Raw genomic sequence first — 27,720 nt, forward strand, 5'->3', positions numbered from 1 at the left:
GTTCTGAAGGTTTCCCAGGGCTTTGAGAGGCAAAGTGCAATGCAACAACAATGTGTTATGTATTTAGGGCAAAGATTATTTGTGACGCTAATGAATATAATGATCTGAGCAAATAATTTATCTGAGGATTAGAGTAAAATAGCAGTGTACATCAATATTGTTTATGTTTCTTGGAAGCTGCTTCAAGATGGATTTTGAAATAGGAAGGTCCTTCAGAGGGGTAGGAACCAGGAAGCGTTTTCTTACTTGGATTTCCTTCCAAGAGCTGTTAGTCGTCTCTTAACGAACAGCTCTGCCAACTTGTGAACCTGAAGACATTCGGAGACTTATTCCACATTTACTTATTTGCTTGCATTCTTCCTCTGCTGATGGAAACTTAGGCTCATAGATCCAACTGGTGACAGAAGAGGATGTGGGACTTTTGGGGATGGAATTAAGGGTCTGCCCAAAGCCCTGGACTACTGGGGCACTGGATTACTTCCTTGTATAGTCAAGGTTGTACTGAAGTTCTTCTGTACATGCGTCTGCTGAAAAGTGGCTTGAAAAAGGAGTCAAACATGATGCATTTATTTAATTGTGTGAGTATAGTGTGAGATTCACTCAGTTTGGACAGAAGCTCATGAACCTGTATTTTTTAAAAAAGTACATCAGATAATTCTCATGATCTGCTTGGTTTCCAAATGTTCTCCTGCTGGCTGCATCAGAGTTACTTGGAGTGCTAATTAGAAATTCCCAGCCGCACCCTAGGTATCATGAGTCAGAATCTCTAGGGGTAGGGTGAGAGAAGCCGTATTTTTAACAAGTGCCCCAGATGATTAGGATGTGTAACCAGCTTTATGAACTACTGTGCATTCCCAAACATGGGCAAATCCTGCCTTCAGTCTTGAGCACAGGCAACCAAAATTTGCAGGTGCAAAGCAAAGAGTAATCTAGATGGCTTCTCAATTAGCACATCATCTGGGCCCTCTGTAACTTTTGGCAAATTTTGTGCCCCTAACTGACTGGTTCTTTTTTTATTTTATTTTAAGATTTTATTTATTTATTTGACAGACAAAGATCACAAGTAGGCAGAGAGGCAGGCAGAGAAAGAGAGGAGGAAGCAGGTTCTCTGTGGAGATGAGAGCCCAATGTGGGGCTCAATCCTAGGACGCTGGGATCATGACCTGAGCCAAAGGCAGAGGCTTTAACCCACTGAGCCACCCAGGTACCCCTAACTGGTTGATTCTTAATTGCATTTTTTACATCTGTTATAGGTCTTTTCTACTTTGCTCTTATTTCTCAGCCCCATCCTGTTCCTCTTGAAGGAGACTTTAATTTATGCAGATGTACAATTTATATCTGACTGGATTATCTGATATGAACCCACGTACCTTCCTTTCACTTCAGACTTGGCTTCTTTCTACTTGATAGCTGACCTCTTTCTCATTCTGGTGGACAGATCTGGTCCTCAGCCACATTTCTCCTTTTTTACCTTCCCTGGGCTGCATGCCTCTTTACTATCCCGTCCCGGGCTTGTCCCTCACCCCCTCTTTTCCCTCCAGATGAGGTCTGCCTACACTTTATGTTTGGAAGTTCTTTGGAGCTATGACCCAACAGCTTTCTCCCCTAAACTACTCTGTACTTCCCTTGTTGCCTGCACTTCTTTCTTCATCCCGGTCACCCTTTCTCCCCACTTCCTCTTCTTTTTGGCTGGCTTCTCTTCCCAAGCTGGCATTGGTAGGTAGTCTAAGTCAGCTGTAGATTCCCAAGTATCCTCCTATAGGCTGTTTTGGACCTTTTTCTTAATTTCTCTGTGGTGTTTGCTTCCTTTTTTTTTTTTTTCTTTAATGTATTTATTTATTTGACAAAGAGGGAGAGGGGGAGGGAGAGAGCGCAGACAGGCAGAGGGAGCGGCAGGCTCCCTGTACCGGAGCGGATGTGGGGCTTGATCCCAGGACTTCAGGATCTTGAACCAAGCTGAAGGCAGTCCCTGAACTGATTGAGCCACCCAGGTGTTCCATGTTTGCTTCCTTTGAAGGCACTTTTCTTGGTCTTGATTGTCATCTGAGTTTATTATTGTACCAGATCTCCAGGTTTCTTCCTCTGGCTAGCCCATTTTTCTTCTTCTTGCCCCATTATTTCCTGCCACCTCTATTCTTTGGTGGTGTCATTCCCCACCCCCAACCCCGGGCTTCTGTAGCTTATCTATACTGCTCTGCATTTTCGAGAACTGGCTTTTAATACATGTTAATGTGCTAAGGGTACGAAAGTGTGACTTCTTTTTCTGCCAGCAGCACAGCCCCTCCTACTAACTTTGCTTGGAGGTATTACTAACCTTTAGGCTTCAAAGTTTATTTTAAATCTGCTTTTCTCTCTTGTCTACTTGCCACCCAGTCATCTGCCATTTCTTACTGACTCACCTTCATTTCTTGATGGTGGCCTTTGTCTTATTTCAGACCAGCTCCTCACCAGCAGTGTTATTATCCACCTCACACACTCCCATTAATTTTCTTAAATCTGGGTCTTGATCATAATCTTCACATTGTCAGAAGCCTTCTGTGGCTCCCCAACTGCCTGTTATTGATGTCTCTGTTCTAAAATGATCACCTTAGTGATTCTCGGTCAGACTTCACCAGCAACCTCTCAGTATGAAGATGGACCTTTCAAAATTCATGCAAATATTAACTCTTATTTGAACTCTGAAAGTTGGACTAGTCATACATTGATCACACCTGAGAAATTGTGTGTGTGTTTTCAGGAATAAATTTGGCATGGTTTGCAGAGCATTGTCTAGAATTAGTTCTCTGTTCCTGGACTGTAGTTGAAGGTGTGCACATCACCAACAAGTATTCTTGTGCCTGTAATCAATTTTGTATTGCCTCACTGATGCAGGAATGGAGTGGAGAAGAAAAACCCAGCTGCCATTCCCCCTTATGCATACCCATGCACTGAAACCAAACCAGCTTTAGCATCTGCAGAAGCTAGGGAGCTGCCCCCATTCTGGGGAATGCATTGAGCCACAGGGCAGCCTTGCTGCAGACCAATCCACCACCTGCTCTGCAAGGCTGGGTTGTTCTCTGGGACCTCTAACAGGATTTTGGGTTAGGCCACATGTTAATAGTAATCCTAAAAAGTGCAGTGACTTTAAGAAAAGGTTATTTGTGTTTTTAAAATGTATGCTAGTGAGTATATTTAGGAAAGTCCCTAGGTACAACCGAATAAATAAGATGCCCTAACTGAAGGATACAGAGGGATCATGCTTATAGTTTCAAATAAAATGCAAAATGGTGTATGTGAGTTTATCAAATTATAGCCAAATTCAGTTAAAATTGCATTTAATTTTCCTATCAAGGATTTTTATAAACAAAGTCATCTTCATTTCCCCTGTAGAAAGTTGAGTAACCTATACCTTTTTTCCCCCTAAATTATGCTACTTAATGGTATCATATTGACAACATACCGTACTGATAAATGGTATCAGGAGTCCAAAGCTGAATGAGACAGATGCCGTGACCTTTAGTGATTTTCATCCTAGAAGGAGGAATATGATCTATAATGAACACCAGGATGTAAGTTAGTATTGTGTATAAGAGCAATAATCAGTGTGCTTGTAGTTCAGGGGGAGGAAATCTATACCAGGTTGGAAAAATGATTTCATCTCCAAGTTCTATTCAGAGCCCTATGCCAATTACCTCCATCTATATCTCTGTTCTCTTTTCAGATCCCTGTATCCTTCACTACAGAGTTTGCCTCCTGTAATCCCATTAAAGCTAGGGATTCTTCAGTCCTTCTACAGATATTTCAGTGTTTACTATGGATCAGGCATTGTGTCAGGGTCTAGAAATCGAGGTGAGAAGAATCCCTGATAAGAGCTGAGTGTGGGCTTTGGAGTTAGACTGGCTGGGTTTGAATCCTCCTCTAGTAATTAACCAGCTGATTTGGATCTCTTTTTGGCTCTGTTCTCTCATCTATAAAATGGGAATATTAATATTACCCACATCATAGAATTGTTGGCAGGATAAAAATTGATATTCTTTTTTTTTTTAAATATTTTATTTATTTATTTGACAGACAGCGAGAGAGGGAATACAAGCAGGGGGAGTGGAGAGGGGGAAGCAGGCTTCCCGCTGAGCAGGGAGCCCGATGCGGGGCTCGATCCCAGGATACTGGGATCATGACCTGAGCCAAAGGCAAATGCTTAACCACTGAGCCACCCAGGCACCCCAAAAATTGATATTCTTAAAGGGCTTAGAACAGTGCTTAGGAAGTGTTCAGGTAAGTTTCAGTATATTTGTTGGGATGAACACAAGTGCTAGCATCACAATCTGGTGTTCTTTTCTCATTTTCTGTGTCTGTCTAGTCTAGTGCTGTCTCACAAGATTGTGATTAGTTGCCTCCAGTCATCCCCACGGAGTGCAAGCTGCTCCCCAAGGAACAGGCTATGCCGGGCACATGTCTTCCATTCTTTTACATCCCCTTCCTGCTCAGCCCCACCCACCCCCTCGTTGAAGTGCCTCTCACTGCTGACCTCTGTCCTCGGTCTTTCCTCTTGTGCTGTCTTGAGCCCCACTTTGATGTCAGACTTCCCTAAAGCCTGGATTGTGTCACAAAACCATCACCCTCTGCCTCTGTTTCCTAACATTCTGGCCTTCTCCTCTTTACTGTGCTGCTTTTCTGGTGACACAAGTAGCAGCTGGGCAACTTGCAGGATCGATCCACAGATCTCCTGGTCAGGATATGAGGCCCTCCCTCCCTTAACTTTCCCTGACTATTTGTTGTCTGTGTTCCTAGAAGAAAATCTTCCTGCACTCACTCTTGCCAGCCAACTCAAGTTGCTGCACCTGCCGTCCAGTCCCTAACTTGTGTGGTCCATTGCCATCACTCCTTAGGGGCCCTTTGAAGTCCATTTGAGGACTCAGTAAATATTATGTACACAGAAGAACCCCAAACTAGCTTGGCACATTTTGGTTCAGCATGAGAATTTTCTGGCAACATTGCCAGAAAATGGAATTAGGTTCCTTTGCTGGTTGTGAGCTTCTTATTAATGAGGATGCTGGGGGACTGAGCGGCTGAGCTTAGAGGAGATGTGCTGTCTCTCTGGCCTGTGCACCCTGTGCACAGACCCTTCTTGCATCAGTGCTTCTCTGCTTTCCTTCTGAGTCCACACAGTTCCAGTGCTCCTATCAGCAACATGTGTTAGGGAAGGCGTGGGAGTGGTGTACTTCGGTCTTTGAGAATTCGTGTGCTAGATGTCCTTTTTAGGTTACCAGTTGTGCTTATTCAGGTATTCTTTCTGATGCTGTGATATGTCTTGAGTAAGAGACCATTGGAGTTGGGAGGACCTGGCTTGTTCCTGCACTGGAAGACCCAGAGTGCTTTGTTGTAGAAGTTTTGTTCTCTTCTAGCTTTGTCTCTTGTTTTCCATTCCTGCTGCCCTCCTTTCTTCCTTGCCTGCTTCCAAGCCTTTTTCTTCCTTGCCTGTTGGGTTTCTCACTAGTAGGACCTGTCTTTTAAGGTCAAAACTCTTCCCTCCCCCCCAAAAAACTCTTAATAATCATTGTCTTTCTGCCCAGATCTAATAGGCTTCTCTTAAAAGGCCATCTGAGTGGTAGGTGCTAGGTATGATCTGAAGCAAGGTTTTAGCTTCCAGCTCTTAGAGCAAAAGATGGGACTGTGGAGCAGCTGATACCTGGAATAGCTCTGTATTGTTTTCCAGATTGTAGTGTATTTCATCAGATCTAAAATGTATATTTTATCACATTTTAACATCTCTGAAATGGGATGCTTTCTGTTGATGGCATTAAAAAAATTGTAAGATATTGAAATGTAGATTGGCCTGAATTTTAAAACATAACTGCACAATATTTACTGCCTCTAAATAGTAGTAAAGATTACGAAATATATTCCTGGATTATATAACTGAGAACATCGACTAACAGCTTTCCTCTTCCTCTCCTCTAAACCCAAAACATACTTTGCATTGTTATTTCTCTGTATCTCTGGCAACTTCTTCAGCCTCCTTAATTATAATTACTATAAGAGTCAGAATAATAGCTACCATTTATCCAGCACTTTCTTGGTCAGACACTGTCTTAAGTACTTCATGTGCATTAACTCACTCATTACAAATAGAATCCGTCATCCCCACTGTAGAAAAATGGAATCAGGATGCCTGGGTGGCTCAGTGGGTTAATCCTCTGCCTTCGGCTCAGGTCATGATCTCAGGGTCCTGTGATCGAGCCCCACATCGGGCTCTCTGATCAGCGGGGAGCCTGCTTCCTCCTCTTTCTCTACCTGCCTCTCTGCCTACTTGTGATCTCTCTTTCTCTCTGTCACATAAATAAATAAAATCTTAAAAAAAAAAATAAGGAAAATGGAATCAGATGCCCAGGCAGATTCAATAATTTGTTGGAGTTCATATGGTTGGGCGAGTCAGGATGTAAACTCATGCTCTTAACCCCTGGACTTTTCTCTCATTAATTTCTTATTGCCAGTTTTTAACATCTCTGAACCTAAAGATGTTAGTTGTTAATTTTGAATAATGGAGGAAATACATTTCCCTGATAATTTTGTCTACTTTATCCGTAGTATTAAAAACAAAAGCAATGCTCTGGCCCACTGTAGCTAGCAAGGAAGGAAAAAAAAGATATTTTCAAGGAGAAAGAGAAACCTATTCTTAAAAAAGATCTGGAGATGGAAATGGAAACCAGAAATAGCTTCCTGGTCTTTGCTGTGCAACCCGACTCAGGAATACTCACCTAATTCAAGTCCTCTACTGCTTTCTTGCTAGGAAGTTTTGATTAGAATAGATCCTACCTTCAGCACAGTGATAGTGACCTATTGAACTTGGATGGTATGTGAATGGTATTGATTCTCAAGAATCCTATTATTTGTAGATGTGCTGCGAACAGACAAAACTGCTTTTCTCCTACCTAATTAAAATATAGAACTATAGTATATGGCTATGTAATAGATATCTACTATACACGATATGTATATATGTCTAATGTTAAATATATCAATATCATGAACCTACTGGTATTTGCCATTTTAATTTTTCAAAGAGAATTATGCATAGCTCCCTCTCCCCCACTCCTAACATCTTAGTGTAATAAAAAACTGGGTGTGAGTAGTCACACTCAGATGCCCGCTGCTGTGAAAGAACTAGGGAACTGACAAGGGTGCTAATTAGAGCCCCTCTGTAGTCCTTTTATAGAAAGTGGCAAACTCAGGCCACTGGTTATGAAAACAGTGAAAAGAAGGGAAGAGAAGGATTCAGGAGGAAGCAAGGAGGAAACTGCCAATGATGGCAATCATTGTTCTGAAGTCAGTGTGGTGCCCAGTATAAGCTCCTTTTCAGTGGAGAACTAATGCCAGTTTCCAAGTTTGGGAACTGAATGACCAACTTGCATGTTTTTGTTAACCTGGGAGATTTGCTTTAACCACATGGTGGGCACTGGGGAGATAGAACAAAGAATTGGAAAATTAAGATACTGATCTAATCCCTACTTCTCTTCCTCATGGTCTTGATGGTAGCTCATTTCTATAAACCCGAGGAAAATTATATTGGCAATTACAAGTATCATTGCACTAAAAGCCCTTGTTTTAGAATATTCATTCCTACAGATCTTTTGTTAATTGTCCATTTCTGGCAGAGATTTCTGGGTCCTACTATTTATACTATTCCATCTGGAAAAGGTCTCAAAGTCAGTTCCTTACAATTAGTTCCTACAAATGTTATAGCGGCTCATTCAGAAAATAAGCTTTTTCATGGACTTTTGGAAAAGCTTAATAGTTTATATCTGCTTATTTTCTTTTATCCAAAAATACCTCTGCAAGAATAGATGAAGAAATCATTCCCCTTTATTTTTTTCTTCTAATATTTTCTCTTTGCTCATGTGTTAAGTGATACAACTTATTGTAGACCTGAAAGTCTTGACTAATAGGAAGTTTTGGCCACTTGAAACATCATTTTTAGTGTTAAAAAAGTATTGAATTCATCAGTTTCATGTGTTTACTTATATTTGCCTTTTCACTGAGGACCCTCCCTGGCCACCTGATTTAATGTTGGAAGCCTCGCTTCCACACTTCTCTCCTCGATCTTTTGTTCTCTATGACACTTGCCACTATCTCTGTTTTTTAAGTTTTATTTTCTGTCCCTGCCTCTCCTGCCCTAGTGCATATACTAAATTCCATGAGAGCAGAAGGTTTTTGTTTTTAAGATTTTACTTGTTTGAGTGAGGGGGAGAGAGGGAGGGGGAGAGAGAAAGAGGGAGAGCTCATGCATGAGCTTGAGGGAGAGGGAGAAGCAGGGTCCTCGCTGAGCCAAGAGCCCAACGTGCGGCTGGATCATGGGATCATGACCTGAGCAGAAGGCAGAGCTTAACCAGCTGAGCCACTCAGGCACCCCAAGAGCAGGAGGTTTTGTCTGTTGCACTCTTTTTTCCAAAGGCAGGGTACAGTCAGGATCCCCGTTGTGGAGACTGCCCAGCCTAAGCCTACAGACTTGGGAGACAGGGAGGTAGGAGGTGGGTGTGTTCCGTGTGTGTGGTGGAAGTGAGCATAGTCCTGAGAGATAGGGTGCGAGGCCTAGGCCCTTCCCAGAGCACCGGTGGTTGCAGCAACCCAAAAACTCCTGGCTGAGGTTTTAACAGGAACAGGTGGAGGTAGAGTGTGGGGTCAAACTGATTTTTAAGAATAAGGTAGAGGGGTGCCTGGGTGGCTCAGTGGGTTAAGCCTCTGCCTTTGGCTCGGGTCATGATCCCAGGGTCCTGGGATCAAGCCCCGCATCGGGCTCTCTGCTCAGCAGGGAGCCTGCTTCCCTCCCCACCTCCCCACCCAAGCCCCCCCCTGCCTCTCTGCCAACTTGTGATATCTCTCTCTCTCTGTCAAATAAATAAATAAAAAATCTAAAAAAAAAAAAAGAATACGGTAGAAACAAGAGTTTGTGTGAGGCCTTCAGTTCATTAAGTTGAAACTGTGGATTCAGAGAAGCTTTCTTCACCTCTTTTAGTAATTTGTTAAATCACTTTGACATGAAGATGAACCTTTATGTTAGTATACTGAGAGCAGTGACTATATTGGTCTCGGTCCCTTCCTGTTTCTCCAGCACCTAGAAGAGTTCCTTGTTCACTGGGTTTTTGTGATGTTGAGCAAGAGTATAAAAATGTAGCACTCATCATAGGCTTTCAATATATCAGCCCAATATTTAGAAATCTGGCTAATACACAAGTTTTATCGCATCCTACCTGAATTGTTTTCTTTACTCGGTTTCTTTATTTTTCCGAAATAGAGTTCCTTTAAATAAGTTTTTTTTGGTGCTGTTGAGAAGTAATTCAATTTAAAAGTGTATAACTATAACTTTTAAAAGTTTATTTGTTTGATATACAAAGTATCCTTTAATTATAGCTGTTGAAGTTATCTCTCTGAATTATTTCTTTGAGACAGAGTTGTATCTTTGAAAATCTCCCCTGGGTTGGGGTGGGGTGCGAAGGAAAGAATCCTTTGACAAGCCGTGGGATTAGCTATCTGATAATCATTTAATCTGAACTACAAAACAAGTTGAGCCTTTTCCCTTGGTTTTCTAAGGTTTCTCACAGGACCCAGGAAGGTTTCTCCTTCAGCTCTTATTTAGTAGTACATTCTAAACTTTCCATCTACATTTCTTTGATGGAGGAAGACCTTAAACCATGCTAATTTGTTCTGTGTTAGCTTGCAGTAGATCTTCCTTAGCTACGGAAAAGTTAGTTATCCTGTAACTAAAACAGTAACTGCAGGTGAGCAGTTAATCATTTGAATACAAAACTCTTTATAGCTGGAATATCTAAAATAGTTTTGTTCTCCTCCCCATAAATTTCATGCACATGAAAATAATTTTAAATTCATAGGCTAAATTCATTTCTTAGCTCTTTTATAATAGTCTGGCCTTTTCACAGAAGAAAGCTTTAATTATGCTGTCTACAGGAAGGTCACTTCCTTCATGTAAATTAGGATTTTTGTGTATCTGGGCCCACTCTGGTTTCTTTATAGGCATAATTAACTTAATTGCCTTCTCAGTGCTTCGTGCCAGGGAGTAGGAAACGGTTTTAAACTTCTGTAGATACTGACATTTAGAAAATGATTAACTTATGAACAGAGTTCAGATTTATTCTAATGCAAAAATCTGTACAATGTGATGAGGCATCATTTGGTGTTTTGACGATATTTTGTCTGTGCCCTGTATATAATGTCAGTAGTGGACAGTAGTGGAGTAGTGGATAGATTAAAGAAAAATTCAATACAATGGTGAATGATAGAAATTTCTGTTCTGAGAGGAGTAGCTTCATTTCTTGAAAGAGGGACAAACTGGTTAAGAGTTCTGGCTCAGTGGGGCGCCTGGGTGGCTCAGTGGGTTAAAGCCTCTGCCTTCGGCTCGGGTCATGATCCCGGGGGTCCTGGGATCGAGCCCCACATCGGGCTCTTTGCTCGGCAGGGAGCCTGCTCCCTCCTCTCTCTGTCTGCCTCTACTTGTGATCTCTGTCAAATAAATAAATAAAAATGTTTAAAAAAAAAAAAAAAAGAGTTCTGGCTCAGTAATCATACAGGTCTGGGTTCAAATCCTGCCTCTGCTAATTTACAGCTTGAGCAAGTTGTCTTACCTCCCTAGGGCTTTCTTTATAATCAGGATTATAATGAATAATGAAAATATTCATAAGGTTGTAAGGGGTTAAATGAATGTCAAGTTTGGTACATGTACATATTCAGTCCTCAATAAATGCTGGCTACTAATTATATACAGACTGTGTATGTGTGTGTATGGTGATGTGTATATTTTTTTTAAAAAAAAGATTTTATTTATTTATTTGACAGACAGAGATCACAAGTAGGCAAAGAGGCAGGCAGAGAGAGAGGGGGAGGCAGGCTCCCCACTGAGCAGAGAGCCCAAAGTGGGGCTCATCCCAGGACCCTGGAATCATGACCCAAGCCGAAGGCAGAGGCTTTAACCCACTGAGCCACCCACACACCCCGGTGTGTGCATTTTAACTGGTAATTAGAATTGGACTGGGCTCTTTTGAAGATATCTGCTAAAACTAATGTAGCAAAACTTCTAGACAGATACCCACAGTATTTAAGTAGAACTTGCAGATTTCAAATTAGTAAGTGTTTTTATTAGCTCCTAAAAATCTTACAAAGATTTTAATCTGTTCTTAGTTTACAAAGTTATGCTTACAATGTTTAAAAATATATATATATATATATATTTTCTTGTTATTCTTTGTTATCCTTTTGGATGTTTCACATTTGACCTGTGTCTTTTCATTTTCAGTACAAGTGAAATATCTTTTGTAGACCCACAATCTTACTATTGCACATAATTTCACTCATTTTACTCTCCCATCATCCTCTGCACACTCTGTATACCACCGATGTATTGTCACCATGAAAATTATTTTTCATAATGTTGCTCTCCAATGTTAGGGTTAGGAGTATGCAGAAAATGCTTATTTCTTTTCATTTTAGAAAACAGTACATTTACATTTGCATTATAAAAATGGCTTGGAAATATGTAGCACCTGACAGCACTGTACCTCTATATGTCAGTCTTGAGATAACAGTAGTAACTATTAGGACACCATCCCACCTTGGAAAAGGAAGAAGTATCTGCTATTAAAATAATGTTGAAAGCTCTGCACTTAATTCATGTTAGTCTTCATCAGCAAATTCTTTAAGCTTGGTTTTACTTTTCCCCACTGTTCACAGCAGATGAAAAGCCACAAATTAGGAGAGGCAAGAAAGTGACTGGTCTGCAGGAGAGTGACTACAGGTGTGTGCTTTTAGACAATACACCAGAAATTACCCAATAATCTGGCATAAAGAATAGAAAAAATTTAGATACCATCCAGTGCTTCAGTAATGGGTATTCACAACTATATCTTTCTCATTAAAAATGTTAAATAATGTCCAACATTGTAGAAGGCAATAGTGTATAATTCCCTTAAAATTTCAACTGTAATAGTTTTCAGGTATACCTTCATGTACCAGACTAGGATTATAGTGTAACATAATAGAAATAACATTCTGGTTGTTAAATCATGACCAGGCTGCTGCTGCTGCTGCTACTACTACTACTACTACTACTACTTCTTCTTCTTTTTTTTTCTTCCCTGTGGTTTCCATTGGCCTATCTCTTGGGTCTTTGTGAGAAGCAAAGAGTATAGGTAATGGGTTTTAAAATTCTCTTCAAATGCTAGTGGTTGGTAAACAGGATTTTCTTTATCAACCCCAGTTATGATGTTTAAGAGTACTACCAATAAGGAATTTAGTTGGGGCAGAATTTCTCATCTGCACTATTGGCACTCTGGGCTAGATAATTCTTCGTTGTAGAGGCTGTTCTGTGCATTGGAGGATGCATAGTAGCATGCTAGCCTCTACTCACTACATGCACGTAGCTCCAGACATTGCCAGATTTTCCACTAAGAGACAAAATTGCCCCAGCTTGAGAACCACTGGTTTATTGTAAGTATATTTATATTAGGTATAAACTTAAAACCAAATGCATTGCTAACATTGTTTTAGCCATGCAAAAATGTCCAATCACCGTCATCTCTTTTTGGTAGTTCTGGGTACCTTCTGTTCTCACTTTTTTTGTTGAGTGAGGAAAGAACTGCCTATATTTGGATATTTGTTTCCTACTTGTTTTATGTTATCCCTATTGTGACTTTAAAGTACTGAAAAAGACGTCTATGACTCATAGAGGGGAGTATACATCATTGTTTTAGTTTCTCGTTATCAAAGCTTCTAAACTTTTTGGTGGGGCATATAATTCTTAGTAGAATGCCAAGTGCTGGTTGAAGAGGAGAGTATTTGGAACTTGCTGATTTGTAGCTGGTGCCCTGGAATAGCTGGTACCCTTAAAACTGGTCTCTGGATATGCTGATCTGCACAGACAAAGTGGGGCAGAGTGCCAGAGAATCTACCAGGGAGATGAGTGTTGCCAGCCTTTGCTTCCTCCCAGCCACAGAAGGTGATGAAGGCTGCCTTTCTCATTTTTTTCTTCTTCCTTCTCATTCCATCAGGAGTCACATCATTTTTGTACTGGTTTTACAGAAGCATGAATTGGACAAGGCGGGTGGGCAGGAGAACCAGAGAAGGCTGGGGTGGTGGGGAATGCTTTGAAGGAGAGCTCTGATTAGGTCTAGGAACAAGTGCAGAGTGTAAGAAGCACATGGGAGACCAGAGAGGGCTTTAAGAGCTGTTGCTTGAATGTCTTCTATGTGCCAGGTGTTGAGCAAAGGGCTTTCTTTGTGCAACTTTATGGAATTCTCCCTCCAGTTTACTGAGGTGTGCACTGTTCCACTCATATTATAGATCAGGATACCAAGGTCTTGGAAAGGTGACTGATTTGCTCTGACTGAGTCTCACAGCTAGTGTGTGGTAGAACCAGGATGCACATCTAGGTAGGTATTTGTAAGGAGGAGATTACATACACGGTCACTGTTGCTTTTTGGTAAGATAAATGTAAAATCACCCAGGCATGTCTCAAACCATTGTTTCTGCCCACTGCCATCTTTATAGATCTCTGGATCAGTACTTAGAGAATTACTTTTGGTGATATCCGTTCATGAGCTAGTAGTCCTCTGGTTTTGTGGAATGTTTTTACAATAAATTCCTCTCCCCCTCCTACTTAAAGTTCACTGAACCATCAGCCCTAGGATCTGGTCATAGTGGCTTAGCTCTTTTCTGTCCCCTTAGCCAAAAGTTTTATCTTCAGAGCACCATTCTTGTTTGTAAATTTTCATGTTCCTCAGTGTTCTTGCTTTATGACTAAGAAAAGGGTTTTTGACAAATAGAATGTCCAGTCAAAAAAATCTGTTTTAGGAGAGTTGTAGTACTTGATGTAGGAAAGATGTTAGGTTTCCAAGCCAATAGCCAAGAAAGAATTCTTGAGACATCTTTGGTGCAAAAAGGTGGTTTTGTTAAAGCACGGGGACAGAGTGCCTGGGTGGCTCAGTCAGTTAAGCAGCTGCCTTCAGCTCAGGTCATGATCCCAGGGTCCTGGGATGGAGTCCCACATCCGTCAGGCTCGCTGCTCAGCAGAGTCTGCTTCTCCCTCTGCCCCTCCCCCTGCTTATGCTCTCTCTTGCACACATGCACTCTCTCCCTCACTCAAATAAATAAATAAAATCTTTAAAAAAAAAAACAAAAGAAGAAGAAGAAAAAGCACAGGGACAGGTCCTGTGGGCAGAAAGTACTGCACTGGGGTTGGGACCGGTGACATATATACTTTCAAGTTGGGAGGGGGTTAAGGATAACATAAGTCTCTAAGGAATTTTGGAAGCAAGATTTCCAGGACCTTGAGGGGGCTAGCTATTGTTGGGAAAAGATCATTTATTACTGTTTAATAAAACCTTAGTCATGAGACCCTTAAGATATATATTGGTGGGTCATATGCTTTGGGGATGACTGCCAACATATATTTTGGGGGATAGAGATAAAGGAAGTTTCCAAGGAATTTGTATATCTTGAAGTAGACTTACAGGATCCTGGGGGTCAGGCTAAGATTGCCTTTTGCCCTTAGCAAAGTATTAATATTAACATCAAGGCAGCTGAGTTCCTGGAGGAATGTCACTCTGCCTGCTTCCAGGACTTGTCAGTTGGTGGGCTGTAAGTAGTAAGGAAGTTTAATTTTTCTTTGGCTTTTGTTTCCCACATCAATAGGGGTAGTCATCAAAAAGAATGAAAATGAACCATAGTCTTTTGCATTTGATTGTGATGACAGTTTTGAAGAAGGAACAGTATTTGAAAGGGCTTAAAACCAAATCAAAGTAATACATTGTGAGGTAGTGTTTCTTTTTGTTTGTTTTTTGTTGTTGTTTTTTAGAAAATTGACAGGGTCTCTTTTTAAAAACCAGCTTTATTGAGATATAGTTAAAATACTATACACTTTACTCATTTAAAGTGAATCAGCTGACTTCTGAGGTGGAAAAACTTTGGATTATTTCAGTATAGTTCCATAAAGCTCTGAATTAGGCAATGATTTCTGACAGGAGTCTTTGCTCTTCAGAAGTGCTTAATTATGGAAAAGTAGGAACAAGGCAAAGATCAAACGAAATGGGTGGCATTTCTTCAGAGATCTGTGGGAAGTTTTGGCAACCCTTAAGAAGACACTCTGTCCCAAATTTGTAATGATTTAATTGCTTTCTTCCAAACTGCATAACATTTGAAATGGTGATTGATAATGCATAAAGACATGGTTGGCTTATTAGAATATCTTTCACAGAAGCTTAGCAAATTGAAAGAGAAAAGCAAGGGTCCGGGACACTGGGGTGACTCAGTCCTTAAGTGTCTGCCCTCGGCTCAGGTCAGGTTGTGATCCTCCAAGGTCCTGGGATCAGCCCCACACCCGGCTCCCTGATCGGGGGGAAGCCTGCTTCTCTCTCTCCCACTCCTCCTGCTTGTATTCCCTCTCTCTCTGTGTCTCTCTCTGTCAAATAAATAAATAAAATCTTAAAAAAAAAAAAAAGCAAGTGTCATTAATAAGTTCCTGTGCAAATATTTGCTTTCTTTAACACTTCCCAGTTGAAGACTAAGGGGTGTGTCATGAATTGGCCATGAAAGAATGTGAGACAAATGGACTATGAAGATGGTTCAAAGGTTCTTTTTTTTTTTTTTTTTTTTGGTTCAAAGGTTCTTAAAGAGACAGGAGAACATGTACTTGGCATAATGAGATTTATTAGAAAAAATGATGTCTGGTGATGTCTTTCGTGAAATCTCTTTAGTCCTTACAAGAAAAAAAAAATCCTTTAAAAGAATATACAATCTTCATAATATAGCTCTTTAAAAGTAAATTTTTACATGCTTAGTATTTGTAGAAGCCTGTATTGAGGTTTTCTTTTCAATTTACAAAATAGGTATTTAGGAAATTGAACTTTGACTTACATAATTCTTACCCTTTGACCATTGCTTAAAAATGATGAGATTGAAAACTGGAGGTTGCCTCTGGTACAATAGCTTTTTATATGGGTACGGACTGAAGGAAACAGCTAGCTCATGATATGATTATTGAATTAAATCTTTTGTTTCTGTGGGTGCTGAAAATGGCAGAAAACCTATTTACTCCATTTCATCAGTAGGTCTTTATGCATTCGTTATTTTGGGACTGAACTTACATGTTTCACGTAAGCAGTCACTGAAAATGAGGCCTAAGTTGAGACTGGGAATTGGGCTATACTGTGAATTGTGAATAAGATACATATTCTTTCTAAGAGTTTGAAATTTCTTTGCTAAATTGCTAAACATGGAGACAGATCTATCTATTTATGTATCTACCTCTATGTGCTTCTGTAAGGACCTCCTGCCTGTGGAACTTCTAATTTTTCTACAGAAGACCAGAAGCTGGAATTGTATGTAAAAATTTCTTGATGGTTGCCACTAATGAAAAGTTACTTTGTTTTGTGGGCCAAACTAACCTGCTCTTTTTAGCTGTGTGCACTCTCAGGCTAGGCGGTGTGGGCATGATTCTGTCCTCCGTGGAGAGACAACAGCAGCACCTGTTCAACACACTAAAAAGTTGACAAGCCTGGAGTGCAGGGACGTGCTACGGTCCTGCAGCAGGACCCGGAGGAAGAGTGTAGATGGGAAGTGGCATTGATCTGGGGCCTGAAGCACAGGTCAGATTTAGAGGGGGGTCAGTGAGGGGTGCACGTCCTGCCCAGAGGGGGAAAGCACCAGCCGGTTACTGGGAGTAGCAATTGGTTCAGTGTGCCTCCAGCCTTCTGCTCTGGAGATGTCCCCAGGAGGAAAAGAAGGATAAAGCCAAGCCCTTCCCATAATCTGTGTGAGCCCGCACACCCCCAGCCTCTCAAAATGATTCATGCACTGTAGGTTAAAAGAGAATGTGAAAATTCAAAAATAAGAAAAATCAGCTTTAAGACAGGTCCCCTAGCCTGACCAGATTGTTGATTCTTAAAAAGTCTTGTGTGGGGGTGCCTGGGTGGCTCAGTGGTTAAGCCTCTGCCTTCGGCTCAGGTCATGATCTCAGGGTCCTGGGATCGAGTCCCGCATTGGGCTCTCTGCTCAGCAGGGAGCCTGCTTCCTCCTCTCTCTCTGCCTGCCTCTCTACTTGTGATCTCTCTCTGTCAAATAAATAAATAAAATCTTTTAAAAAAATAATAAAAGTCTCATGTGTAGTGGAGCTGCTTTCCTGAGTAGTCTCACATTTTACTTTTAAGTAAAGAGGATATTGGCTCAGTACCGGAAGAATTGAAGGCTTTGGTCCCTTAAATTTTGTGTTTCCTTCACTAGACTTTCATATTTTAGAATCACCTTTATATTTCTCAGTAGTTTCCTGAGGTGTGGTTGGATGACTCAAGGTTACTAAAGTTACTCTTTGACTTTCCTGGAGTTCAAGTTTATTGTCTTTACTGTTAAGCATTAGATTTCCGATTTAAGGTGACACCAGTGTGCTGTATGAACTATTGGGTTGTATTAAGTGAGACTATCTGTTCCATTCGCAGTATAGGAGATAATCTAACACAACTGAAATTAAATGTGCAACGGAAAGGCTTAGCCTTTCTAGTCCTGGGTCATCCATTAACTTGCTCAGTGACCTAGGGCAAGTCACTTACCTTGAATGACGTGTGATGTTTTTCATCTGTTAAATAGAGGTGTGTAGCCAGGTTAAATGCCTGATAGGGCAAGATATGGAACACACACACACAAATGCTGTCCCTCCCCACCTGATTTGTTCACCTTGGAATCCTAGTGTGATGCCTCGTACATAGCAGGTTCTCAAGTATTTGTTGGATGAAATCAATATAGAAAAGAAGTCCTCCCTCCTCCCCCACCATGGTACTAGAAGAGGCAGAGATAGGTATCTTCAGTGTTTGTTTTGATGTGTGTGTGTGTGTGTGTGTGTGTGTGTGTATGTGTATGTAAAAAACTCAAAGCCAAACACTTATTGAGAGAAGGACACAGGTACAAGACAGAGAACTGTGTGGCAAAAATTAAAAGTAAGTGCTTGTCTGATCTGTTCCCAAATCTTTAGGTCCTACAGATTGTAACCTTGGCCTTTTTTATGCCTTTACTTGCTCACTCACTTTGGTTGATGCATTTATTCAGAACTCATTTCTTGAGCACCTGCTAGATCTTGAGTCCTGGTTTAAGCATGATGGTGGCTAAGATGAATTAGGTTCATACCATTAAGCAGAACATCACCCTTTTCTCTCTCTTTTTTTTTAAGATTTTATTTATTTATTTGACAGACAGAGAGCATGAGAGGGGAGAAGGTCAGAGGGAGAAGCAGACTCCTTGCTGAGCAGGGAGCCCAATGCGGAACTCGATCCCGGGACTCCAGGATCATGACCTGAGCCAAAGGCAGTAGCTTAATCAACTGAGCCACCCAGGTGCCCAGCAGACCATCATCTTAATAGAGAAATGAACAGAAGCAGATCACAGTGCTATATGATGTGAGAGGTATTATGGTGAGTGTATATAGAAGGAATAGTGGAAATGTAAGTAAGAGAGCCATTGTATCTGAGCACTTGGAGCAGAGTCTTTTGGGCTTATAGGAAAAGGGGTACTTGAGCTAGATCTTGAAATGTAAATGTGTGTTGGGGCACCTGAGTGGCTCAGTCGTTTAAGTGTCTGCCTTACACTCAGGTCATGATCTCAGGGTTCTGGGATTGAGCCCTGCGTCAGGTTCCCCACTCCTCAGGGAATCTGCTTCACCTTCACCGTCCGCCTGCCACTCACTCACCCTGCTTGTGCTCTCTCTTTCCGTCAAATAAATGAAATCTTAAAAAACCATGAACATATGTTGAGTAAGAGGAAGGGAAAGGTGGGGCACTGGGGATCACCTCCTGTAGGCTGAATTATGGGGAGAGACATATGGGAGGGATGCAAGGAAGAACTGGGAAAAACCTGACACCATAAGATATCCCCTGAGACAGAGTTTTTCTGAGGTAGGGTTATAAAGTAATGTAGTTTTATGTTAAAATATTTCTTCCAGTATACTAAACTTTGTATTTTTATGTGATTTAATTTTCATAATACTCCTGGAAAATAGGCAATATTGTTTCATTTGTAGACTGAGAATCTGAGGTAATCAAAGTCAGATGATATGTTTAGGATAATTACTAAGTATGGCTCCTGTGTCTTTTAAACTTAAAATTTAACTTAAAATTTTAAATAAATTTAAAATAGTATCAAATGTGCCAAAAAATTAAAATTATAGTACATAGAACTTTTTTTCCTGATTGATAGTAAGTGGTCTACCTGATACCCAATCAACCCTGAATATTTAATGCATATGTATATTTTAAACTAAGTACATTCACCTACATATTCATAATACAGCCATCAAAATCAGGATAGTAAATTGCTTACAACAGTTCAGGTCCCGTTCAACAGGTCCCATTCAAGTCTCACCAGTTGCCCCAGTCATGTCCTTTATGGCAGGATATCCAGTTCAGAATTGCCCCTTGCTTTTAGCCACTCTGTGTATTGATAGTCTCCTACAATCTGGAACAGAGCCTTAGTCTTTCCTTTATTTTCATGACCCTGACACTTCTAAAGATTGAAGGCCAGCTGTTGTGTAGAATGGGTTTGTCTGAAGTGTCCTCATGATGAGATTGAGTTTAGATATCTTTGATAGGCATATCACAAGACTTACACTGCTTTCCTTCTAACTGAATCTTAGCAGTCATAAGATGACTGATTTCTCTGTCTCATTGCTAATGCTGTTCACTTTGATACCTTGACTAACGTGGTTTCTGCCAGGCTTCTCTACTGCAAATTTCTTTCATTGTAATTAACTACCAAGCATTTTGTGGTTGAGTACTTTGAGATTGTAAATATCTCCTTTCTCATTAAACTTTAAGTTTATTTGGTTGCAGTAGTGTGTATGCATCATTTCCTGGTAGGTTTTTATCTGTTATACTCCTTTCAGGTTGTAGCTTTTGTTCCTTTTTGACAAGTTCCCATAATTCTTTGAGCACTTCTGGTAGGCACAAGTTGTTCCAAGATCGTCTTGTTCTTCCCTTTCCCTTCAGTACTGGAATCGTACTGGAATCAGTGATTCTCCAAGGAGTCCTTGTTCTTCTTAGTGGAGAATCATATAGAGAAACCAAGATCATGACTATGGAGATGTTAACTGCTCTCAGGGCTACTCAGCTGGGAGAATATATGCAGTTATATGCATACATCCATACACACACATTTATACATTCTCAATCTAAAAATTGTGAGCTGTTCATAAAGAAATAGCTAGTTCTAATCTGACACCACAGACTCATTCCAGTTTTCTCCCTTGTCATATTTGCAACTTCTTTTCAGAAAGTGGGTATTCTGGCTGTTGCCCTTAATGTATTATCTTATTTGGTCAGTTCTGCTATACATACCCAGTCTCTCGTTGCTGCTACCCCTCCTCCCTCTGTGCTGTTGTCCTCACACCGCTTGGGCTCTGATAAACTGTCCCGTGTTGACCCCTTTTGGATACCTTCTTGATTGAATATGGGCATGACTCTAACTAGAAGAGTGGCAAGACTGGAGGCACTAGGTTTACCTCTCTTGCACTTCAGATAAAGCTTTGTGAAGGGGTAATTGAGATCTTGCCTGTACTCTCCTAATCTTAAATTGTATATTTTGAGTCAGTTTTTTCATGTAGTTAGGTTTCTTTTTGTTTTGTACTTTGTACAAAAGCAATGAATGTATTTATGTGTGGATATTGTGATTCTTGTATAATGCCTACATGTATCATTATTGGACAGCTTGTGGTATAAGTGGTGAAGCCATATGTTTGTATAGTAACATAAAATGCAAAGATGTAAGAACCAGCTTCATCTGTAATCCTCTCTCTCATGGATTGCAATATAAATTAGAATATTGCACAATGTCGTGATCCTCTAATTTTTATTTTTTGAAGATTTATTTATTTGAGACCGTGCATGTACCTGCACACACATGTGAGTTGGGGGGGGGCAGAGAGAGGGAGAAGAAGAGAATCTCCAGTAGACTCCCTGCTGAGCGCAGAGCCCAATATGTGGCTTGATCCTAGGACCTTGAGATCATGAGCCCAGCACGGTTCCGCTGCGCTACTCTGCTCCCATGACCCTGAGGTCATGACTTGAGCCAAAATCAAGAGTTGGTTGCTTAACTGACTGAGCCACCCAGGCACCCTGTGATCCTCTAATTTTAAAATTACAGCAAAGACATTACCAGTGGTGTATCAGTTTCTTTTGATTTATATTTGTGTTTTTCCTTAAATTTATTTTTCTTTTAAATATGCATGAGGAGGTAATTACTAATTAAGGTCATGCCTGTCTCTTAAAGATAACAATAACAGGGTTTCTTACTTTCCTGAACTGCATGCCTTTGGAAATCCTTCACAAATAAGTCAATTTGTTGGGAAATAGAGCTTCCTGGACTTTACTTTCTTGTGTGCACTTATGTGTTCTGTAGGAAGCTTATGTAAATGTGGGCACTCTGAGTAGTTGTTGACTGATTGCCAATCTAATTGATTAAAAATCATGCTGAGGGGCGCCTGGGTGGCTCAGTCTATTAAGAATCTGCCTTCAGCTCAGGTCGTGATCCTGGCATCCTGGGATTGAGCCCTGCATCAGGCTCCCTGGTTGGTGAGAGACTGCTTCTCCCTCTCTTTCTGCCTGCCACTCCCCCTGCTTGTGCTCACTGTCTCTCTGTCAAATAAATAAAATCTTTTAAAAAATAAAAAGCATGCTGACATTGAGGTTCTTTTAAATTTTGCTCCTTAACATTTTCCATTCATAAGTCTGTCCTGAAATAGCACTCTGAGAAGCCATCCTTTTTCATTATTCTTCAGTGATTTGGGGAACAATTTTATAGGAAAATGTTTTGCATATATGCCCATTGTACAGGGTAGTTCTTGAGGAGTTTAGTGTCAATATGTACCAGACACTATTCAGATCTCATCTTTCTTTCTTAGTGAATGTGGAGATCACTATGCACCCATGAATGGACAGATCATTCTTCATCCAAAAACAAGTTAACAGATTCATTTGTCTAAGAATGGCATATTGGTTAAAAAAAAAAAAAAGTGGGAATCTGCAGAAAAAGTTAGCAATATACATGTAGGTATACCAGTTTGTGAGGTACAGTTCTACTGCAAAGTAATATAATCAGCTGGATTGGTAGGATGTGCTACTCTTTGGAAGTTGGGACCCTGAGGCAAAAGGTAGAGAACTTCAGGGATCGTAAGATGGGTGAATTATTTGAGCATTCTCCTTGCTCTGAATTCTAGCCCATCATTGCCCTATGGAACTATGTGATCCTTAATAGCTGAAGTATATAAACACCTTGTACACAAAATGAACAATTTTTTTGTTATGGAAAATCTCTACTTTGTATAAGTTTGGAAAGAGTATGACCTCCAGTTCTATCACCCAGCTTTGCCATTTAACATATGGGCAAATGATTTTAAGTTACAAAGTATTTTTAAAACCCTTAGAATAATGAAATGGGACTTAGAACTTTTAGCCTGCTATGTTCTCAGAATTAAAGTAATTTATATTTAAAGCATCGTGCATATGTAAACTTTGTCTATACCATGGCAAATGAGAAATTTTCCTTGGATTCCAGTTTATCATTGCCTTAGGTACAATTTATTCCATTTCTCCCTTTGTTTCGTAAAATCATTAAGATTTCTTTCTGGGAAAAAACCTTTCCTCGAGGCTTAACCGAGAGTAAATAAAACAAACAAAAACATTAATGCACTGATGATTGTTAGTTGCCTGAATTAATCAAAGGAGTTCAAGAAGATGTTTGTATAGCAAGATTTCTTTTGCTCCTGATTTTGTGGTATTTTTCTTTACCTCCCTGTCTGCTCAAACATCTACAGAACTTTTTTTCCATTTTCAAAAACTGTGGTAAAATAATCATAACATATATTTTGCTGTCTTCATCATTTTAAGTGTACAGTTCAGTGGTACTAAATACAGTCTTGTGCAACCATCTCCACCCTCTATCCCCATAACTCTTCTTTTTTTTTTTTTTTTAAGATTTTATTTATTTAGTTGACAGAGAGATCACAAGTAGGCAGAGAGGCAGAGAGAGACGGGGAAGCAGGCTCTCTGCTCAGCAGGGATGCTGAGGCAGATGCGGGGCTCGATCCCAGGACCCTGAGATCATGACCTGAGCCGAAGGGAGCGGCTTAATCCACTGAGCCACCCAGGCGCCCCAAGTCTTCATCTTTTATAAAATTGAAACACTATACCCATTAGACACCAACTCTCCATTTTCTGCGCCTCCAAAAAAACCCCCCAAAAAACCCTGTGGGTTTTTTTTTTTTTTGAGTTTTAGGAATTCTGTATGTAGTCTAGATATTAATTTCTTATCAGATTTGTAAATATTTTCTCCCATTATGTAGGTTGCCTTTTTACACTGTTTTGATAGTGTCCTTTATGTGCAAAAACAGATTTTCATCAAGTCAAATTTGTCCATTTTTATTTTGTTACTTGTGCCTTTGCTTTGTTGTCAAATTAAATGTGAATCTTTTGTCCTGTGTTTTCTTCTAAGACTTATATTGTTTTAAATCTTGAATTTAGGTTCTTGATCCATTTAAGTTTTTGCATGTGGTATTAGGTAAAGGTCCAGCTTAATTCTTCTGCATGTAGATACCTAGTTTTCCCAGCACCTTTTGTTGGAAAGACCATCCTTTCCCCATTAAATGGAATTGGCTTCCTTGTCAGACATCATTTAACCATATATGTGAGGGTTTATTTTTTACTTCTCTGTTCTATTCCACTGGTCTGTATATCTTTATGACAGTGCTACACTGTTTTGATTTTGTAGCTTTGTAATTAGTTTCAAAATCAAGAAGTGTGAGTTATCCAGGTTTTTTATTTTTCAAAATTACAGCAGCTATTCAGAATCCCTTGAGATTCCATATGACTTTCAGGATGGATTTTTCTATTTCTGCAAGAAAAGTCATTGGGATTTCTATAGAGATTGAATCTGTAGGTTGATTTGGGTAGTACTGACATTTTAACAGTACATTTTATAAGGATTTTATTTATTTGAGGGGCGCCTGGGTGGCTCAGTTGTTAAGCGTCTGCCTTCGGCTCAGGTCATGATCCCAGGGTCCTGGGATTGAGTCCCACATCGGGCTCCTTCCTGGCTCAGCGGGAAGCCTGCTTCTCCCTCTGCCTACTGTTCCCCCTGCTTGTGTTCCCTCTCTCGCTGTCTCTGTCTCTGTTTAATAAAATCTGTTTAATAGAATATCTCTCTCTGTTTAATAAAATCTTTAAAAATATATATTTTATTTATTTGAGAGAGAGAGAGAGAATGAGCAGGGGGAGGGGCAGAAGGAGAGGGAGAGAAGCAGATTCCCCATTGAACACAGGGCCTTATGCAGGACCAGATCCCACAACCCCAAGATCATGACCTGAGCCAAAACCAAGAGTCAGAGGCTCCACCCACTGAGCGACCCAGGTGCCACTCCATTTGTCTTTTAAAATCTCTTTGAGCAATGTGTTATAGTTTTCATTGCACCGGTATTCCTAAGTAGTATACTTGATGCTCTTGCAAATATATTTTTATAATTTTCTTTTCAGTTCATTGTTTACAGAAATGCAATTGAGTTTTGTGTGTTGACTTTGCAGAATTTATTTTTCAGTTATAACAGGCATGTGTGTGTGTGTGTGTGTGTGTGTGTGTGTGTGTGTGTGTGTGTGATCTTTAGGGTTTCCTAAATGGCCAATAAGATCATCATCTGCAAACAGATAATTTTACTTCTTCCCTCAATTTAGATGCCTTTTATTTCTTTTTCGTGCCTATTTGCTCTGGCTAGAACTTCCAGTACTATGTTGAATAGAAGTTGTGAAAGCAGGCATCCTTGCCTTGTTTCTGATTATAGAGGAAAAGCTTTTAGTCTTTCTCAAATGAGTATGATGTTCACTATCAGTTTTTCATATATGGCTTTTTTTTTCAGATATGGTTTTTATTATGTTGAGGTTGTTTCCTTCTATTTTCAGCTTGTTGAGTATCATCATGAACGTGTATTGAATTTTGTCAAATGCTTTTTCTGTATCAGTTGAGATAATCATATGTTTACCCCCATTGTATTTATTTGATATTTTTCATGTGTTGGGCCATTCTTGAATTTTAGGAAGAAATTTAACATGGTCATGATATAATTATTTTATTATGTTTCTGAATTGTTTGGTAGTATTTTATTGAGAACTTTGTATCAGTGTTCATAAGGGTATTGGCCTGTAGTTTTCTTTTCTTGTAATGTCCATTTGGTTTTGGTATCAGAGTAATGCTGATCTCCTAGAATGAATTAGGAATTATTCCATCTTTGATGTTCATTCTTTCTCTCTTTCATTCTTTCTTTCAAGTTTGAGAAAGGTTGGTATTAATTCTTCTTTAAATGTTTTGTAGAATTCTCCAGTTAAGGCATCTTTTCTTTGTTGAGAAATTTTTGATTAGTGATTCAACCTCCTTAGTAGTTATAGGTTTAGTCAAGATTTTGTTTCTTTGTGATTTAGTTTTTGTGTGTGTGCGTGTGATTTAGTTTTGATAGGTTTTGTGTTTCTAGGCATTTGTGCATTTCATCTAGATTATTCAGTTTGTTGGTGTAGAACTGTTCATAGTAGTTTTATTCTTATTTTGTAGTAAGGTAGTAATGTCCATACTTTAATTTCTGATTTTAGTACTTTGAGTGTTCTCTTTTCTTCTTTGTTCATCTAGCTAAAGGTTTGTTAATTTTATCTATCTTTTTAAAGAACAGCTTTTGGTTTCACTGATTATTGCTTTTCTAGTCTCTTTAATTTAGCTCTGTTGTATATTTCCTTGTTTTTAGTTCATTTTGTTCTTCTAGCTCATTATGTTGTAAAGTTTGGTTGTTGATTTGAGATCATTCTTGTTTTTTAAATGTAAGCAGTTACAGCTATAAATTTCTATTTTAGCATTGTTTTCATTGTTGTTTTCCCGTAAGTTTTAGTATTTTTATTTTCATTCTTTAAGTATTTTCTGATTTCTTTTGTGATTTCTTTGATCCATTGGTTCTTTAAAGGTGTGTTTAATTTCCACAGTATCATGAATTTTCTGATTTTCCTTGTGTTACTTCTAACTTTGTCCCACTGAGGTTGGAGAATATGCTTTGATATTTAAAAAATTCTTTGAGATTATCCTAATATATGGTCTGTCCTAGACAATGTCCCATGTACAGTTGAAGAATGTGTACTCTGTTGTTGGGTAGAGTGTTCTGTATATGTCTGTTAAGTCTAGTTGGTTTATTGTGTTAAGTCCTTAATTTCCTTACATCCGACTGATGGTTCCAACTTTTATTGTAGAACATTTTATTTCTCCCTTCAAGTCTATCAGTAGTTGTTTCATATATTTTGATGGTCTGTCTGTAAGTACATAAATATTTATAATTGTCTTCTTGCTGTATTGATCCTCTTAATACATAATGTACTTTTTGTCTTTTGTAACCTTTTTTGATTTAAAGTCTGTGTTTTTTTATATTAGTATAGTCACTCCTGCTTATTTTTGGTTAATTTCATTTCCAGTCTTTTTGTGTCTTTGTATAAAAACACAATCCAACTATATGCTGTCTACAAGACACTTGAGATCCCTTCTGCCAATCTGTCTTTTGATTGAAGAGACTAACCCATTTACATTTAAAGTAATTATTGATAAGGAGAAACTTCTGTCATTATGCTATTTCTATATGCCTTATAGTTTTTGTTTTTGGTTTTTTGGTCCCTTATTTCCTATATACTGTCTTCTTTGGTTGACCTATTTTTTTTCTTTATAGTGAAATGTTTACATGCTCTTCTCATTTCCTTTTATGTATATCCTGTAGTTATCTTCTATCTGGTTATCATGGGGATTACCTTTAACCCTAAAGTCATAACACAGATTTGAAAATACCAGCTTAACTTCAATGACCTATGAAAAAATCTGCTCTTTTACAGCTCTGTTTTCACTACGTTGGGTTGTTAATGTCAAAAAGTTACATCTTCATGTATAGCGTGCCCTAAAACAAACTATTAATTCTTTTAAATGCATTAGTCTGTTTCTCATGTAGGAAACAAGATTTTGAGTGATAAATCAAAGTTACAGTAATATTAGCTTTTATACTGATAACTGTTTTTTCTTGATGTAGTAGTGTCTTAAATCATGTAGAAAACAAAGTTGAATTACAAACCATTGTTAAAAGAATACAAACTTTTACTATTGCCACGTATTTACATTTATTGAGGTTTTTATTTTTCCATGTGGCTTTGAGTTACTATCTAGTGTTCTTTTTATTTTACCATGTAGGACTCCCTTGAGAATTTCTTACAGGGCATATTTTGTGGTCACAGACTCTCCCAGCTTTTGTTTGTGTGGGAATGTCTTAATTTCTCCCTCACTTTTAAAGGATAGTTTTGCTGGATATAGGATTCTTGGTTGAGAGGTTTTTTCTTTTAGCATTTTGAATTTATTGACCCACTCTCTTCTTGCCTCCAAAGTTTCTGATGAAAAATCTGCTTATACTCTTACTGAGGATACTTTTGTTTGTGATGACTTACTTCTCTCTTGTTGCTTTCAAATTTTTCTTTGGTTTTGGCTTTTGAAAGTTTTAATTGTAATCCTACCACAATAGTGGCTGTCCACCTCCTTGTTTGCACCTTTATGATCAGAAGCAGCAATCAGCAATGAGAACATAAATCCTGAAATTTGGAGGATGGGGTCCTTTTTGCCCACCCTGGTTCCTATAAGCTGTATGTAAACTAC

At 39.3% G+C, this 27,720-nt stretch overlaps 1 protein-coding gene across 1 annotated transcript in view; it reads left to right on the forward strand.

Moving 5' to 3' along the window:
• Positions 1-27,720, forward strand: part of FGD4 (FYVE, RhoGEF and PH domain containing 4) — a 202,787-nt gene that overhangs the window by 5,149 nt on the left and 169,918 nt on the right. The window lies entirely within an intron of this gene.

This window comes from Martes martes, assembly GCF_963455335.1.
Source record: "Martes martes genome assembly, chromosome: 8".
Lineage (NCBI taxonomy): Eukaryota > Metazoa > Chordata > Mammalia > Carnivora > Mustelidae > Martes > Martes martes.